Source organism: Aphis gossypii, chromosome 2 (genome assembly GCF_020184175.1).
Source record: "Aphis gossypii isolate Hap1 chromosome 2, ASM2018417v2, whole genome shotgun sequence".
NCBI lineage: Eukaryota > Metazoa > Arthropoda > Insecta > Hemiptera > Aphididae > Aphis > Aphis gossypii.
Window position 1 is genome coordinate 54812073 of NC_065531.1, and position 15580 is coordinate 54827652.

Consider the following 15580-nt stretch of genomic DNA (forward strand, 5'->3'; position numbering starts at 1 on the left):
CCTTGTATAATTAATACGAATGGAGCAAACTATTTTTTCGGAGTATGTGGTTTGAACAAAATACATAGTACCTCTTAGTCCTTTTCATCCCACTGCTCTATGTAACCAACCCTTGTTACGACATTGACCACCCACTCACATGCGGCATTTGTGGGTTGAATTTTATGATTGCGTAGGTACCTACTATCTATAGTATCTATTTTAAATTTTATAAATTTACACACGTGGCCGTGATATTATGATAACTTATTTTATAATATGTGCGAAGAGTACACGGAAAAATCAACTGAATCTAATATACATCTGGTTATCGCTATACGTCTTATCAGGCTGGTATCCGGCTAGACGTTTTTGAATGTAGTCAAATTTCAACAATGTGTTTTCCATTAATCAAATACTTTAATCTAAAGAACATTTTTATTTTTTATGGAGTAAGCAATAGAAATATCTACGATGATGGTAAAAATTGTAATAATTATTATTAACTAATACACTTGTCTAGCAAATATAAATTGCGTGCCCGATTAAAATAGCGCAAAAGTGCATTTTTTTCTAATCACGTTTTTTTGTTTTTTCTCCGTAGCTCGTGCATAACACTATTAGTTGTTTTCTGAAATGTTATTCTTCTATCGATAAAATAAACATAATATAATAATTGAACTCTAATCGAATTCGTAGTACATAGTATTATATTTCATCGAAGAAGGAAATAAAAACAATTACACATACATGTGTAGGTATTGTGTTGTGTACGTAAACATAATGTTATTTTACATAAAACCTACCATGGAAAAGAAAATCGATTACAATATATATATATATATTACAATATCGCAAATTACATGAGTCCTCAACCTTGGTTCTACCGAAGTATGGATAGCGTTCCGCATACATACTACATTAGTGAATAGATAGAATAAACCGTTTATGTGCGCATTGTACAGATAGAAGGAACGCAAATAGTCAATTACAGGTTTCTTTACTATAATAGTATAATGTAACAGTGGAAAACCGTTGATCGATATTGTGTATATTGTATGTATATCAATATAGTTTAATATTATTATAATATAGCATATTCGCGATTTTGTCGGTTTTCTTTGTATAAATAATTTTTCCAAGTACAAATGATTTCATAACGACTGTCTTGGTCTCTTGGATAGCAGAAAGGGAGAAATGGATTTCATTTTATTTTAAATTCTCAAATAAAAATAAAACTATACGGATTTTAGTATAATATAATATGCTGCTAAAAATAAACAACGAACGGCAGTAATAATATAATGCAGATTACAGAATATAATATTATGTAGGTGGTGTTTGAAACATTTTAATTTTAAACATCCAACGATTAACTAGGTATATGACGAACTGATTACAAACAACGTTTTTGTAAACCGTAAATACAGTCACTGAGTTACATCACTCGGCTCAAACTCATTGATGATGACGACGACAAATACACTTATACAAACACACACAATAATTAGGTTTATAAATTTTAGAATTTACCATCTTTTTTTCTTTTTTGAGAAATTTGATATCAAAGGGCGTTCGTAATATTTAATAGTTTATTAGGAATATGAGGAATTGGAGTGGAGAAGCCGCCCACTGACGACACTCCAGCTTAGTTTATTGCTAAAATCAAATTTTTTGGGCATCAATAACGAAAAGCTATAGTCGATTTACAAAAATTCGACAGATATTCCTATTTAGTTTTAGAGTAAACGTATTAATATAACTATATAATACACGTTATTCTTCGTTAGAAACTCACTCGACAGATCTGGAGGATTACCATTAAGTGATCACGCTCGATTGTTGTTTGTGGTGTCATTGTGTCAATGACTAAACCGGGAGGTAACCACACGCCACACGGCATAAATTAAACTACTTGTTCGTGTTTATTTTTCGTTTTATAAAATATATATTACAATTATTTCGACCTTCCGAGAACATTTTCTAGGACACGGTTATAATTTGTTTTCGACCGGTAGATTAATTTGCTTCCACTATACCATATATAGTGAAATATATTATATGATACCTCAGAGAAGAGTCCACGATTCACGGACACGATACGGTAAATGGTAATCACTAATCAGTGTGCGTTAAAAGTTTTTACAAATCGTTATAAATATACAACACGAATACTGATCACAATAGAACCTAAGTACTAGATTACAGTTTTTTTTCTCTCGATAAAATCCAATATTAATAATAAGTAATAACAATAACAAGACCGGCTGTGGTCCGTGGACCATTTGACAGTGTTTTACTTACGTAAATCGTTTCCGTCTCGTGATTTTTAGTTTTGAAACTTGTCAATAGATCATGTGACATGATTTGTTGTTTGCCATTTGGTAATAACACTAATAACAGATGTTTTCAATATGCAACCACCGTCGCTCGTCGTCGTCATCCATATAATATACATTATAAAACAAACTCGGATGATATTATAATGTAATGGAGTCGTATTATTCTGTTAACTGCCGCGTCAATCTAACGACTCTAAACGCGTTTCGTGCCAAGTCAAACACAAAATAGCGGCACCCACTACACTAACAGTCTCATAATATTAAATATATATTATATTTTTTCTAATTATATAATACATTAATACAATTTTTACTTTACTATTATACCACGGTAACAGAGGTTTGCGGGTATTCTGGTGATTGGTATCAGCGGTATCAGCCAAGACGACAACTTGAAAATATTATAATATTTACTTGTAGGTACCTATATTCTTGGGACGAAAACTTTTTTTTTTTAAGTAACAAAATATTATATTCGTAAAGGATTGAATATATTTGAATATACGGCGTTTTATGTAGAACGTCCGTTTCTTTTGTTTTCGTCCACGGTTTTATTTTTTGATAATATCCATATAGTTTTTATGAATATTGTATTCCGTCAGCAGTGCGTTAGCGAGAACCGTTTCGGTCATTTTTTTCCTAGCCAGAGGAAATGGAAGAGCCCGTAGCGCGGTTAACCGCAGAACAGGACATGACCCGCTGCCAGTGCACTCGGCCGATCGGTTTTCGAGGACACAGTATAGTATTATAATGCCATAGTCTATAACACACGCGGAATATATTTTGCGACCGAATAATTGATTTTTCATTTCAGTTATCTGCACGGACACGTTACACGTGCAACGCCTCGCCGTCCGTTGTGCCCCCCCCCCTCGTAATACGACGATGAATAATAATATTTTATAACAGTTTATAATAATATGATAAATGGCGTTAGTCTTAAATGACTTTTCACCGCAGACACGATAATTATCATTACTACTAGACACTATAATACGCATACAATTATGTTCACTGCACAAACTGCGTTATAATATTTTCTTTCCGGACGGTTCGCCGATTTAAATAAGTACGGACGTTCGAGATGACATAACACCGCCTACATAAATTACGTGAAATGTTTTTATTTTTAAAAAAGATGCATTCCTTGGGCGGCCGAAGTATTATTAAAACATTGTGGGGCGTATGTTCATATCGAATATTTGAAAACCAACAACAGTCAATAACGTATAATAACGTATATTATAATGATATAATATTATTGTTATTATTATTATTGAAATTCCAAACAATTTTGAATTTTAACTATTTTTATGAATTTTCATAAGATAAAAACTTAAAAATAAATAAGATAAAATATTGACAGAACAATGGGTAATTTGATGCACTCAATACTCAAAACTTATTTATACTTTTCTAAAAACATGATAATTTATCAATTATTTATAAAACTATTTATCACCACTCTTTTGGTATTGTTTCGTCATTCATTTTGTCATAAAAAAATGATACAATTTGTTAAAAGATAAGACAACTGACTAACTATTATCCTACGTATAAAAAGAGTTTAGTGCATCACTATATAGGGTTCTAATTAAACCTTGAATATTTTATTAAAGAAGTACAAAAAAATAGTAATATCCTACAAAAATAAAATGTATATAATATATTATATTAGTTGATATCTGGTAATACTGAAAATGAGTAAGACGGGTAAGTGGATGTTTTATGTGTAAATATTGTCGATTTATAAATACTAACTTCTATATTTTTATATAAAAATATAAAAATTATCAATAATGAACAAATTATAGTTGATTACTTTGACAATTATTAATGAGTTATTTCCACATAAGGGATTTGAGTAATAGAAATTACTAGAAAAAAGTTTAATAAAACAGAGATGTATAAAAAACTTTTATAACGAAAAACGTCTGTGAGACTCACTTGTACACTTCTTTACGAGATTTTGAAGTGAGAGAAATTATATAATTAGTATACTCCAGTATGTATAATTATTACAATAATATTTCTATTGTGAGGAATAAGTATTTGGACAGTAAGTATGTATTTTACATAAAAAAACACAAAGGATGGAAAGTTCCATACATTTTATTTTATAAATATATATTAATCAATATGTTTCTTATAATGTAATACATATACATTTCATATAAAAATATTTCAATATAATAATTCACCACAACTATGGTTGTATACTTTTATAGTACGTACAGCAAAACATCGTAAGTCGAAATTAAAAAAAAAATTCGGATGGATTCACAGTGTACTGAATAAAGTAAATAGTAATCAAAAGTAATAGTAATGTTGTTTGTGTGTTTTATATCTATAAGTAATAAGTTGAAAAGAAAAACAGACTGAAACAAATATATATATATATCAACCTCACAAATATTGTTAAGGTACATATTTATGGTAGTCGTAAAATACTCCTCTCTTGTAAAATTTGATAAGATCGACTAATAGGTTTTGCTACGTAGTCACTGACATAAACATATTAGTTGAATAGTCGATAATAATTAATATTATAAGTCAATACAAAACATGTTATGATTAAATGTTTATTTTAAACTCTATAGTAACGTATAATGTAATATAATAGTAAATAAGCTTATATACACTATACTCCTACATAGTATACATATTATTATATTAATATATTATCATAAATTCTAGCATTTATAACCATTACATAATCGATCAATACAAAATATATTATTATATTATATTATATTACTAAACATTAAATTTAAACACTAATCTCTATGACTCTAAGTTAGGTAGCAACTATATAGTAGTAATTATACATAATATGATTGCCGTGAATCACTTTTGTAACATCTCAGCTATTTGAAATATTTAATAATAATAATATATTATTATACTATGTATTATATAGTGTAGACTGTACATGTTTTTATTTTTATAAGGAATTCTTTTAAAATATTTTCACGCAGTATAAGCATGTAGAGCATAACTGATTTCTACGATTAGCACATTATTGTCCTTATTCCTTTCTCTCTTCAACAATATATATAAAACGTATATATCTAGTCTATAGAGGTATAATATAAGAAAGAAACCAACTAAAACCGCACAACAATTAAAATTATTCAAATATAGGTAAAGAAATTGGGATCATATTATTTTGTACTAAATTTGAACTTTGAACCGAACGTGCAATCATTCAGTGTGATCTAATACATTGTACATAATATAATTTAAATCTATTTTTGTGAAGAGAGAAAACTATATATTATGTAAAGCGTAGGCGATTTAAATGTTGGTTATATAAAAGCCAACGAGCAGGTCAAATTGTCAAACTATTGAACATCAATTGTGAATACATCATTATCACTTTTCACGTTTTTGCACATCGTTTATTTCAATAATTTATCAAACCCTATTATAAAATGTTATTCACACTCCAAAATAATGGACTGAAACGTCGGGGTTTTTTACAACGTGTTACAAATCGTATTGGGTGCGGTTAAAAATCAATTTTCAAATTTGCGCAAACTAGTCGGCTCTATTATACCGAAACAACAATAACAATATTAATTAACGTGCACCTGCAACATGGATCGAGCCATTACATTCACAATCGTTCTTAAGATACGGGGTAGCACGGTTTAAGTATATAAAGTATACAATATATATATTATATACTATACATAGGTGTAGTGTGTACCTATATAGTGTAATATAACAGTGTTGTTCTGCTGTGGTATGACTTACTAACAAATGACACATTCACACAGTCGGGGCGGCACAAAAGGTCGAATAATCGTGTCAAACAATGTGACCATATACCCTAAGCTAAAATAAAATATATTATCATTATGAATAGTATTCAAATATTCAAGTAACAACGTATTTCTTGAAGCGATTGTAACATTATACAGACGGGAGGAAGTTCATTTTTTTGTCATGGAAGTGAAACACGCGTTATTTTAGAGTCACTCGTTATTATATTGTGTACAGTACATATTATACATATAAATATATATATTATTATGTATGCTATATAAATAAAGTCTTATAATATTACCATAATATACCACGTCATTAAAGAAACTTCGACTAATAATGAGTTATTGATTATTATAGTTTTTAAATGCATTCAATTGTATAATAACGTAGGCATGTCGTATCATTCAGGTGTGAAAAAGTAGTAATAACTAATTTTCAAAATAAAATTATTTAAGTATTTTTATGTTAAATTATTAAATTAATGGCTACACACGAATTGCGTTCCGAAATAAAAAAAATGATAAGTAGGTATGTACCTGAATTATGAATTCCTAAATTATGTAATTGCTTTTGGTTTTATTTGATTTTGTCAAATTTGAGCCTGATTTTGAAAAAGCAGTCCACTCGTCATTATTAACTGTGTGGCCATCAGTTCAAATGAAAAATGCAGGTTTCAATTAGGTCAAAATTGGTGGAAGAAAATTCAAACAGTTGGTTTAAGTCAAGAATTCAAAAAAAAAAAAAAAAAATTCAGACTTTATAACAAGTGTTTTTTTAAAATATTTTTTTAGTCTCCCATTTTTAAAATCAGATGAAGTGGAGGATTCAGGATTGTTTTACACATTTTCGTTTTACTTACTTTTCCTAATTGTATAACATCGATAAAAATCAATATTTTTAACCTACCGTTAGTCATAATTTTCTATTGACTATCTTAAATCTGTATGAAATGAGAAATGGGAAGGAAAATAATGTTGTTACGTTGGGACGTAATTCGTGTAGTCGATAAAATAGTAGTATTAGTCGATATTTAATATCTTCGGGACGCCAATCATGTAAATAAGGGATTTCGGGATGAAATTCATGTGCAGCGAAATTATTATTCGCTATAATACATTGTAGTGTATTTTTGATACAAATGAGTTGATTGCGTGTATTCGGCACGTGATCAAAACTAACATTTAAAATTGATTAATTTAATTCATTTTTAATTTAATTATATTAATAGCAATGATTTCATTATTAATTTTAATTTATTTAAGTAATTAAGTACCAGCAATAAACTAGTAATACTCGGAAATCTAACACAATGACAATTGAATCATTTATAATTCGAGGACTTGACATAATACATTAAATATAGGCACGTACATAACACATTTTTTAATTTTAGGTGCATAATAATGTTTTAATGTGTATCATATACGATACAAAATAATCATGTTTAACGATTGATGGATATTATTATAATTCATTGGGTTTTCGGAAAGAAATACATTTTTAACAAATGTATATTTATGATTTATCTGTATACACTATCCATTTTTTATTTTTGAATTGCACTTTATTTTAATATATTAATTATATAATAAATAGTTGAAGGTGTTATGGAATCGTTTTCAAATTTAAAATTTGTGCTATTAAGCCGTGCTACGCCCGTACTACTGTAACATCAATTCCATCATATGCGAGTTATAACTTTGTAATACGTTTTAACACATACAATTAATTGATGTTGCGAAAATAGATTACTGATTACAACAATAATCATAATAATGTATGAAATAAATATTAATATCATTATAATCTATTCGGAAATATGTACAGACAATTACATATTGTATGTGTATGATTACACACGTGACACGTACATACAAGTGTACAAGTATATTATACGTATAAATGTTATGAAAAGGTTTTACTTTGATTATTTATTCTTTATTATATTATTTAACGGACCGATTTTAAAACGATAAAATTTTATTTGTCAGCAGATTGTGTATTATTAAATTATTAGTTGTTGTACACATATTAATATATAATAAGATGTGACTTATGAGTCGTTGCGCTTTGAATTAAAACTATTGTTTTATAAATTTATCTTTTATAAAATATGATCTTATTATTTGTTAGACCAATTTGATGATTGGGTTAATTAGAAAATTATGACAATATGAAAGGTCGTATAAACGTTAACGGTGTCGGAGAAGGAAGATGCTTGAATGAAGTGGCTGCTCTTATTATCGCGTTACAGACATTGAGAGCTAGCACTCGAGAACGGTCGTATATGCAATAAGATCTACGCACCAAACACAATAATGATAAATCGAGTGTTTCGGTGGTAATAGCTGTGTGTATATTATTAGGTACAATGCTATACATTATAATATAATTTTCATTTATTGTATAAATGTGTAAATGCTCGTGCGTTGAAAAAACAATAATATCGTATTATTAAGCTTTTGAAAAAGAACCGTTTGCCATTTTATAGGTGTGCTTATATATGTTTTCCTAGAGCTATTGTAAAATTTTAACTACCTATCCAAAAACAATTAGGTGTTACAATAATAACTTGTTTGTTTTAACTGCAGCTTAATTACCTATTACGAAATTTTTATAAATTGACATTATGAGGTTAAATTATTTTAATGTTAACTTTTAATTTAGATTTAGAAACAGTTTCTAGTCTGCAACGACAACTTATTTGAGATTGTCATTAACGTATGAAAAAAAAATGTCAAATTCGTGAGTATAATGCATTAAATCTGTTTGGTTAAATCACGAAGTGAGAAGAACTGCTACATTAATTTTCTACAGCGAAATTCATAAAAAAAAATATTTAAATATAAATTATTTATATTTTAAGGAACCATAACATTATAAACGACTTTAATTATAATATTAAATGATACGTTACGTCGCTACATTTTTTTTTCGGTCGTTATAGTTTTGGGAGAATGAGTAGAGAAAAATCGTTTGCTCCGTTGTGGCATCGACCCTTAATCGAGCTCAGTGTCTTCCGGATTCCCGTGTTTGTAGGTTCCAAGAAAAGCCGCGAAACGGACAGACACCTCTTGTATACGATTCGATGTATAATATATACTATAATACGCAAATATAGGTGGGTGCGGTGATGTGCGCTGGCAACACTGGTGGTCGGCGGACGGCTATAATATTATTATAAACTTAAACGCACAATCCGATTTGTATGCCGTTTATGTTTTCCCATCTCGTCGTTTTCCAGCGGGATTGCGTACCTACACTTACATGTAATATGTATATGCACCTCTACATAGGTATACGCCGTCCGTATTTACACGCCGTGGTGTAATGCCGAGCGAGTGCGTGAGAGTGCAGTCGCGGAGAGTATATCACGTGCGTGCGTGTGCGGGCGTAGTATGCGCGAGACCGAAAGGCGAAGGAAAACAAAAAGGAAACTGATGGCGGAGGCGACGGCGCCGCGGTGCGGCAGTTCGGAAGAGTTTTGTGTGGGCGGCACGTGGGACACATTGCGGGCGAAAGGGGTTTTTCGATGACGACACGCAGCATCGGATCAATGGCTCCTCCGCGCTGCCGTCCGTACGCCCGCGTAAATACGCATCGACGTCGTGACGTCACCGACGACGGCATTTCCGTAGGAACTGACCCCACCACCAACCGCGCGCCGTGACGAAACAACCGCCGCCGTCGATGTCGCTACCGTTGCCGATGCCTCCCACGATGAAACCTTCGAAGACAATGAATAAAAAAATGCTCGACGTAGATGCGCTTTCCGCGATGTTCGTATACAATTCTATAACATATTTATCGTATCACGGATGCAGCTTCGTATATACATTAGACACAATTTGACGAGGGGGAAGCGAACACGATCGCATTCAACACAGACGACACACCGCAGTGCAATGGTCTATACCAGGGGTGGCGAACCTTTTTTGGGTCAAGTGCCAAAATTTAAAATCAAATTTTTTGGAATATGCTCGCGTGCCAAAAAAAAAAAAATGAATTTAGATAAGATGAAAAGAAAAAGCATGCAATAATTACACACATTTTATTAGGTATATAATTTAATAAATAAATAGTATATATAATATAGGTATGTAAAGTTTTATTACAAACTTATAAATTTGATTCTTAAAATTTCTCATAGGTTCTAAACTTTTAAATATAATTTTTTTTTAAGATAAATAATATTTGCGTGCCACTGAAATTTGGTCAACGTGCCACTTCTGGCACGCGTGCCATAGGTTCGCCACCCCTGGTCTATACAATATTGAGGAAATACGTCTCCAATATCTACTCCTCCTTTTCGAAAATAATATATTGGTATATATTTGAAAAAATCAAAGGCGACTCATGATACTATATTTTAATATACGCACTATACGCGTATGCGATATATATATTTTTTTCTAATTTGTTTTTATCGAAACGACCATCAGGGTCTTTATCAAAGTCTTTTCGCTTGGGAGAGGTAGAGCGCAGTGTGTAGCACTTGTACCCGCTTCTCTAAGAAGATAATTTGCACGTGTGTATATAAAGTCGACATTTAAAATTTAACACGATTCTACTGTACATGCGTCTAATTAAGTTTGACAATAACGGAGATTTTCATTTTTATTTCACTAATTGTGCACATCCGCTTTTTATTTTTTATTTCACAGGTTTATGTTTACGACCTTTGGGGTATTAACATACAATAAAATACACGTAGGTATACTGCATACGGGAATGCAATATATAATGTAAATGACCGAAAATGGAAAGTTGGGTAATTATACTAATACAATACTATTAAGTTAGTTATAATATTGGATTTCATAATAATTATCGTAGGTATATATACAATATTATATTGTGTACGTGCATATAAATAATAGATAACTCATATTTCGAAATCGCTGCTAACAAAACATATTTCTACCGGAAATCATCTTCAGAAAATATAGTAATAAAAAATACGATTAATTATAGAAAAACATAAAACTGATTAAACTTAATAGGATTGTTGTTGATATAGTGTCGAATAAAATTAATAAAAACGTTATCATTACAATCTGATCAACAATTTGGCGACAGCTATGAGATAAAATAATATACTCATCGCAGCCATTGCTCATGACCAAGAAACTGATATTGTAGGTACCTAGCACTAAAATGTACAACGTAAGTATACTCACCGATTTTGTTTTATTAGAGATACCGCTACCCAATCATAAGTTACACTATTAATTAATAATAATTAAAAAAAAACTAATAAGAAAAGAAACTAATAACAAATAACTTTTATATATATATATATTATAAAGACGAAGCTCAAATATAATGTTATACCACTACTGATAGGCATTAAGTAAAATGTAAATCTAATCTATATGATTATACCTACATTAAATTATAAAGTTTACCTTCTCCCCACCATAACAATTTCCTAAGTTGCGCCCGCCCATGCATAATATAATTATTTATTTTAGATTATAAAACGTAGATTTTGAGTGCAGAGTCATAGTGCATAATACACGTCAATGGTCACGCCATATTCAGTACAGATGATGCGTTTTTATTCTATTAACACAATTTTATCACAAATTTACATCGAAAGCTCGATGTTTTTATTCTGCGCAATTGAAATAAATCCGACGGTTCGTACAAAAAGATGCAACATCTCAAACACTTCACACTGTCAGCATTTTAAACAGTTCGTGGGCACAAATTAAATTTTTATAAAACAGAACAGATATAGAAATGACAAATCACGTATATATAAACCGTTTATATTATAAAGTAAATAAATGATATTATTAGCTTCTATCTAAGGAATAACAAAACGATGTTGATGTTACAATATTTTTCATAAATATTTGTATATATTTATAACAAATTATATACTTCATAGAAAGTGTATTGATTGTTTTGAATCGAAGAATGTCTATATATTTTTGTGGCTTAATAAATAAAATGTTAGAAAAGAATTTACGTTTTTATAATATTAGTTATTATAGTCTTTTGTATATATTTTGTTATACAATAATATAAGATAACCACATAATATCATGTTTATGTAGGTATACATCTAATATACATTATGCATAATTTATGCATATATACTTTTGTATCAATGAACTTAAGCTTAAAATGATATATAATGTAATATAACACGTATTAAGTGTCCCCGATGCTTAGTGTTTATACTTGTGCTAAATATTTGTGAGTGATAACAATGTCTAATAAATTGTCAAATTTCTACGAAATAATGAATTTATCATAATTTATTGAGTACATTGAGTATATCAAGAAAAATATACATCATCACACCCTCTTTTGTTATAAAAATAAATTAAATTTCTCTATTTGCTAATTGTTACTTCTATTTCAGTTCGTAAACGCTCAAGTAAACAGTTTTCAACATGATTAATTTAAATTGTAATATAGCTATCATAGTCGAATAGGAGCTTAAATTTTTTTTTCTATAATATTTATCTAGTTTACTTAAGTTAACATTTTATCCGGGTGTTGTTTTTTCTTAACAAGTGCTTAACATAACAAATTTACATTGAATAGCAAGGCCAGGTTTAGGAGCTCAAATTTGTTCAGATTACAGCTTTGTTCAACAGTTCATGTTAAGCTTCATTAGTTTTAATAATAAAGTAAATTTAATTTTTATTTAACTAAGGCTACAACATTTCTTGTAGTTTCTATATAATAGTTATGTATTTGTCTGATATTTTTGATATCTAATAACTGAGTATACTAAACCAAAAATCAATATTTTAATAGTATTAAATTAAAAATGAAATTATTTCAAGTAAAGATCTTAGAATTTATAATTGTAATGGTTTGGTTGAGGAATACTTGCGAATACGAATTAAAATAAGTACATTTGAAGTGTAACAGGTGTACAAACGTTGGTAAAACTTATTTGCTTATAACATATAGTTTATATATGAAAAAGTTCTTTATATTACGTGTGACACGTACAAAACTTTTGAAATTTATGAAAAAATCGTTTATTTTACGTATATTTCAAATAAATAGAATATATTTAACTTTATATACAAAATATATGCTAATTACTATTTTATTATATTATAATGAATGTATGTAAATTATCAAGTTTGTTATTTACTATTGTTTTAAAACGTACAAAATAAATAAATTTAGCTTTCTAGTGTAACCGCAATTATTGTAAAATATAACTTTGTACATTTTAACCATGACAATTATTTCACAATTATATTTTCTACTCGAGGTTTTTCATGAAGAATTGTAGACCGAACATTATTTAAAAGATGAAGGGTTTGTGACCAACCAAAATCGAAAACCTTGTCGAAACTCACCTAAACGTATACTGTAAGTAATTTCAAGCTATGTATATTATATATTATATGGTATAATGGTATAATAATCTGCATAAGAATGTTTGCCAGAAAGTATCGTTTATATATTATTTTCGTGAACATTGTAAATTCATTAGCGAATACATTATGTATTTTATTTCTAGACATGGACCAGTGAATGAAAGTAGAAATTATTTTCGTTTATGTGGCGCACGACGATTACAAATTAACCGAACAGGATTATTAAATATATTATACTAGTAAGTTTATGACATCAAAAAATTGAAAAGTCGTACCAATAAATTATACATTTTACAATTTTACATTAATATAGGTACTATACCCATTGCTATGTATTATGTAGGATAAAATCACGAGTTATTACAAAACGAAATAATGATATAATCCATATAAATATTTTAATATTGTGTGTAATGTATAAACAGAATTTCTTGAGTGTTTTCCACTATAATAATAACGTTTTTCCAATTAATATTTTTGAAAAAATTAGATAGGTACTAAATTAAAGTCACAGTTTTTTATAATTTATGTTTTTAACTCAAAATAAAATAAATAAAAATGTTGCTTGCATGTTTCTTGAAAATTCGAAAAGCTATATTTATAGATCTAATTTATGTATCTACTTAAATATTTTAAATAAAGTTGAATAATTTATTTCCATTAAGTATTCAAACAATTATGTAAGTTTAAAAGTCCAGGTAGGTGGCGGGTAGAGGAAAATAAATAATATACATGATATTATAAAATAAAGGTAGGCGGATAACATGCTGAGCACTGAGACATGTTGTATATTTAAGTAGATGTGAACATACTATTGCATTTTATGGTTAGCTAAATAGCCGCGAACTGCCATCGACGTATATAAGTAAGACGATGCTGAAATCTTAAGATCTATTATTTCGGCTAAAAGGTACTAATTATTTAGATGTTTAGTATAATTTTATTAAAATAATTTCTTGAGAAGAGGGTGTGGACCGAATATATTAAACATTATACTGTGGAATAGAAAAAAAAATGAGATATGATGATGGAAAATCCCCTGAGTACGCCCCTGAATGTGTGCCTAAAATTGTCACGTAACCCTAAGGAAATTCGTATTTCAAACACATTTATACATCAGATAAACTATTTAAACCTCTTTTATTACATTATTATCCTTCATCTTTCACTTGGAAAACATGTATAGCCATATAGATAACTTATATTATATAGGTATAGAGATGTAAATATAATGGAATTTTTACAGTATTACAATCTATATTGTGTAACGTATAATATTTTAGTGAATCGTTAAAAATTTACAAATTATTTGAGATGACAGGATGACTGGTATACACCGAACATCCAGTATAGAGCTGGATATTTTTAGTTCATGCAGTATTATATATCATAAAAGTTATTCAATTATGAGTGAAATATAGCCATAACCATATTTATATAAGTATTTTGTATGTAAGTTTTCATATACATAGAATATATCAAATAATAAGAGTAAAAATTATATAATATTATGTTAATTTTCATAGTTGGCATTTAAATTACTAAACATTTATATTTAAAATTATTTTTTTGTTTTGTTTTGTTTTTTTTTTTTTTTGTTTATACTTAATTAAATGTAAAATAATTTATATTTTGTCATAGATGTATTTCGAATACTTAAAAAAAATATTACTCACTAATGGTACTTATAAGTCGATTAATATATTCCAATCAAGATGACATGGTGGAATTTTGTAAGTTGCAAGCGGGTAAAACCGAAATATTTTCCGTGGCCCAACTATTAAGTCCGATTCTTAACGATTAATCCGTTTTCGCATCGACGTCTTTAAGTAGTGTAAGTATTTTCCACTGCGAAACGGTTTTTATATACATCGTATACTTTTGAACCACATTTGCACATTATATTATTCATAGGCTTCTCATTCTTGGGTGCTTCTAAGAACTCTATTTCGAATTTATTAAATAGTTGCTCATAATATAGTAAGTATTATGCATGTTTGTAAAATCTAAACAAAACCTCTATGAAATAGGCATATGATCGTTAAATCTTAAAAAAAATATTTTTAGACTGTATACTTATAATTTATAAAAATGGCAAACACCAGAATTTAAAAATATATTATAAGG

The 15580-nt window shown here is 28.9% G+C and overlaps 1 protein-coding gene across 2 annotated transcripts in view; it reads right to left on the reverse strand.

The window, feature by feature from the left end:
* LOC114129000 (AF4/FMR2 family member lilli) overlaps nucleotides 1–15580 on the reverse strand; it is a 142021-nt gene that overhangs the window by 68888 nt on the left and 57553 nt on the right. The gene's annotated exons all lie outside the window — the stretch shown is intronic.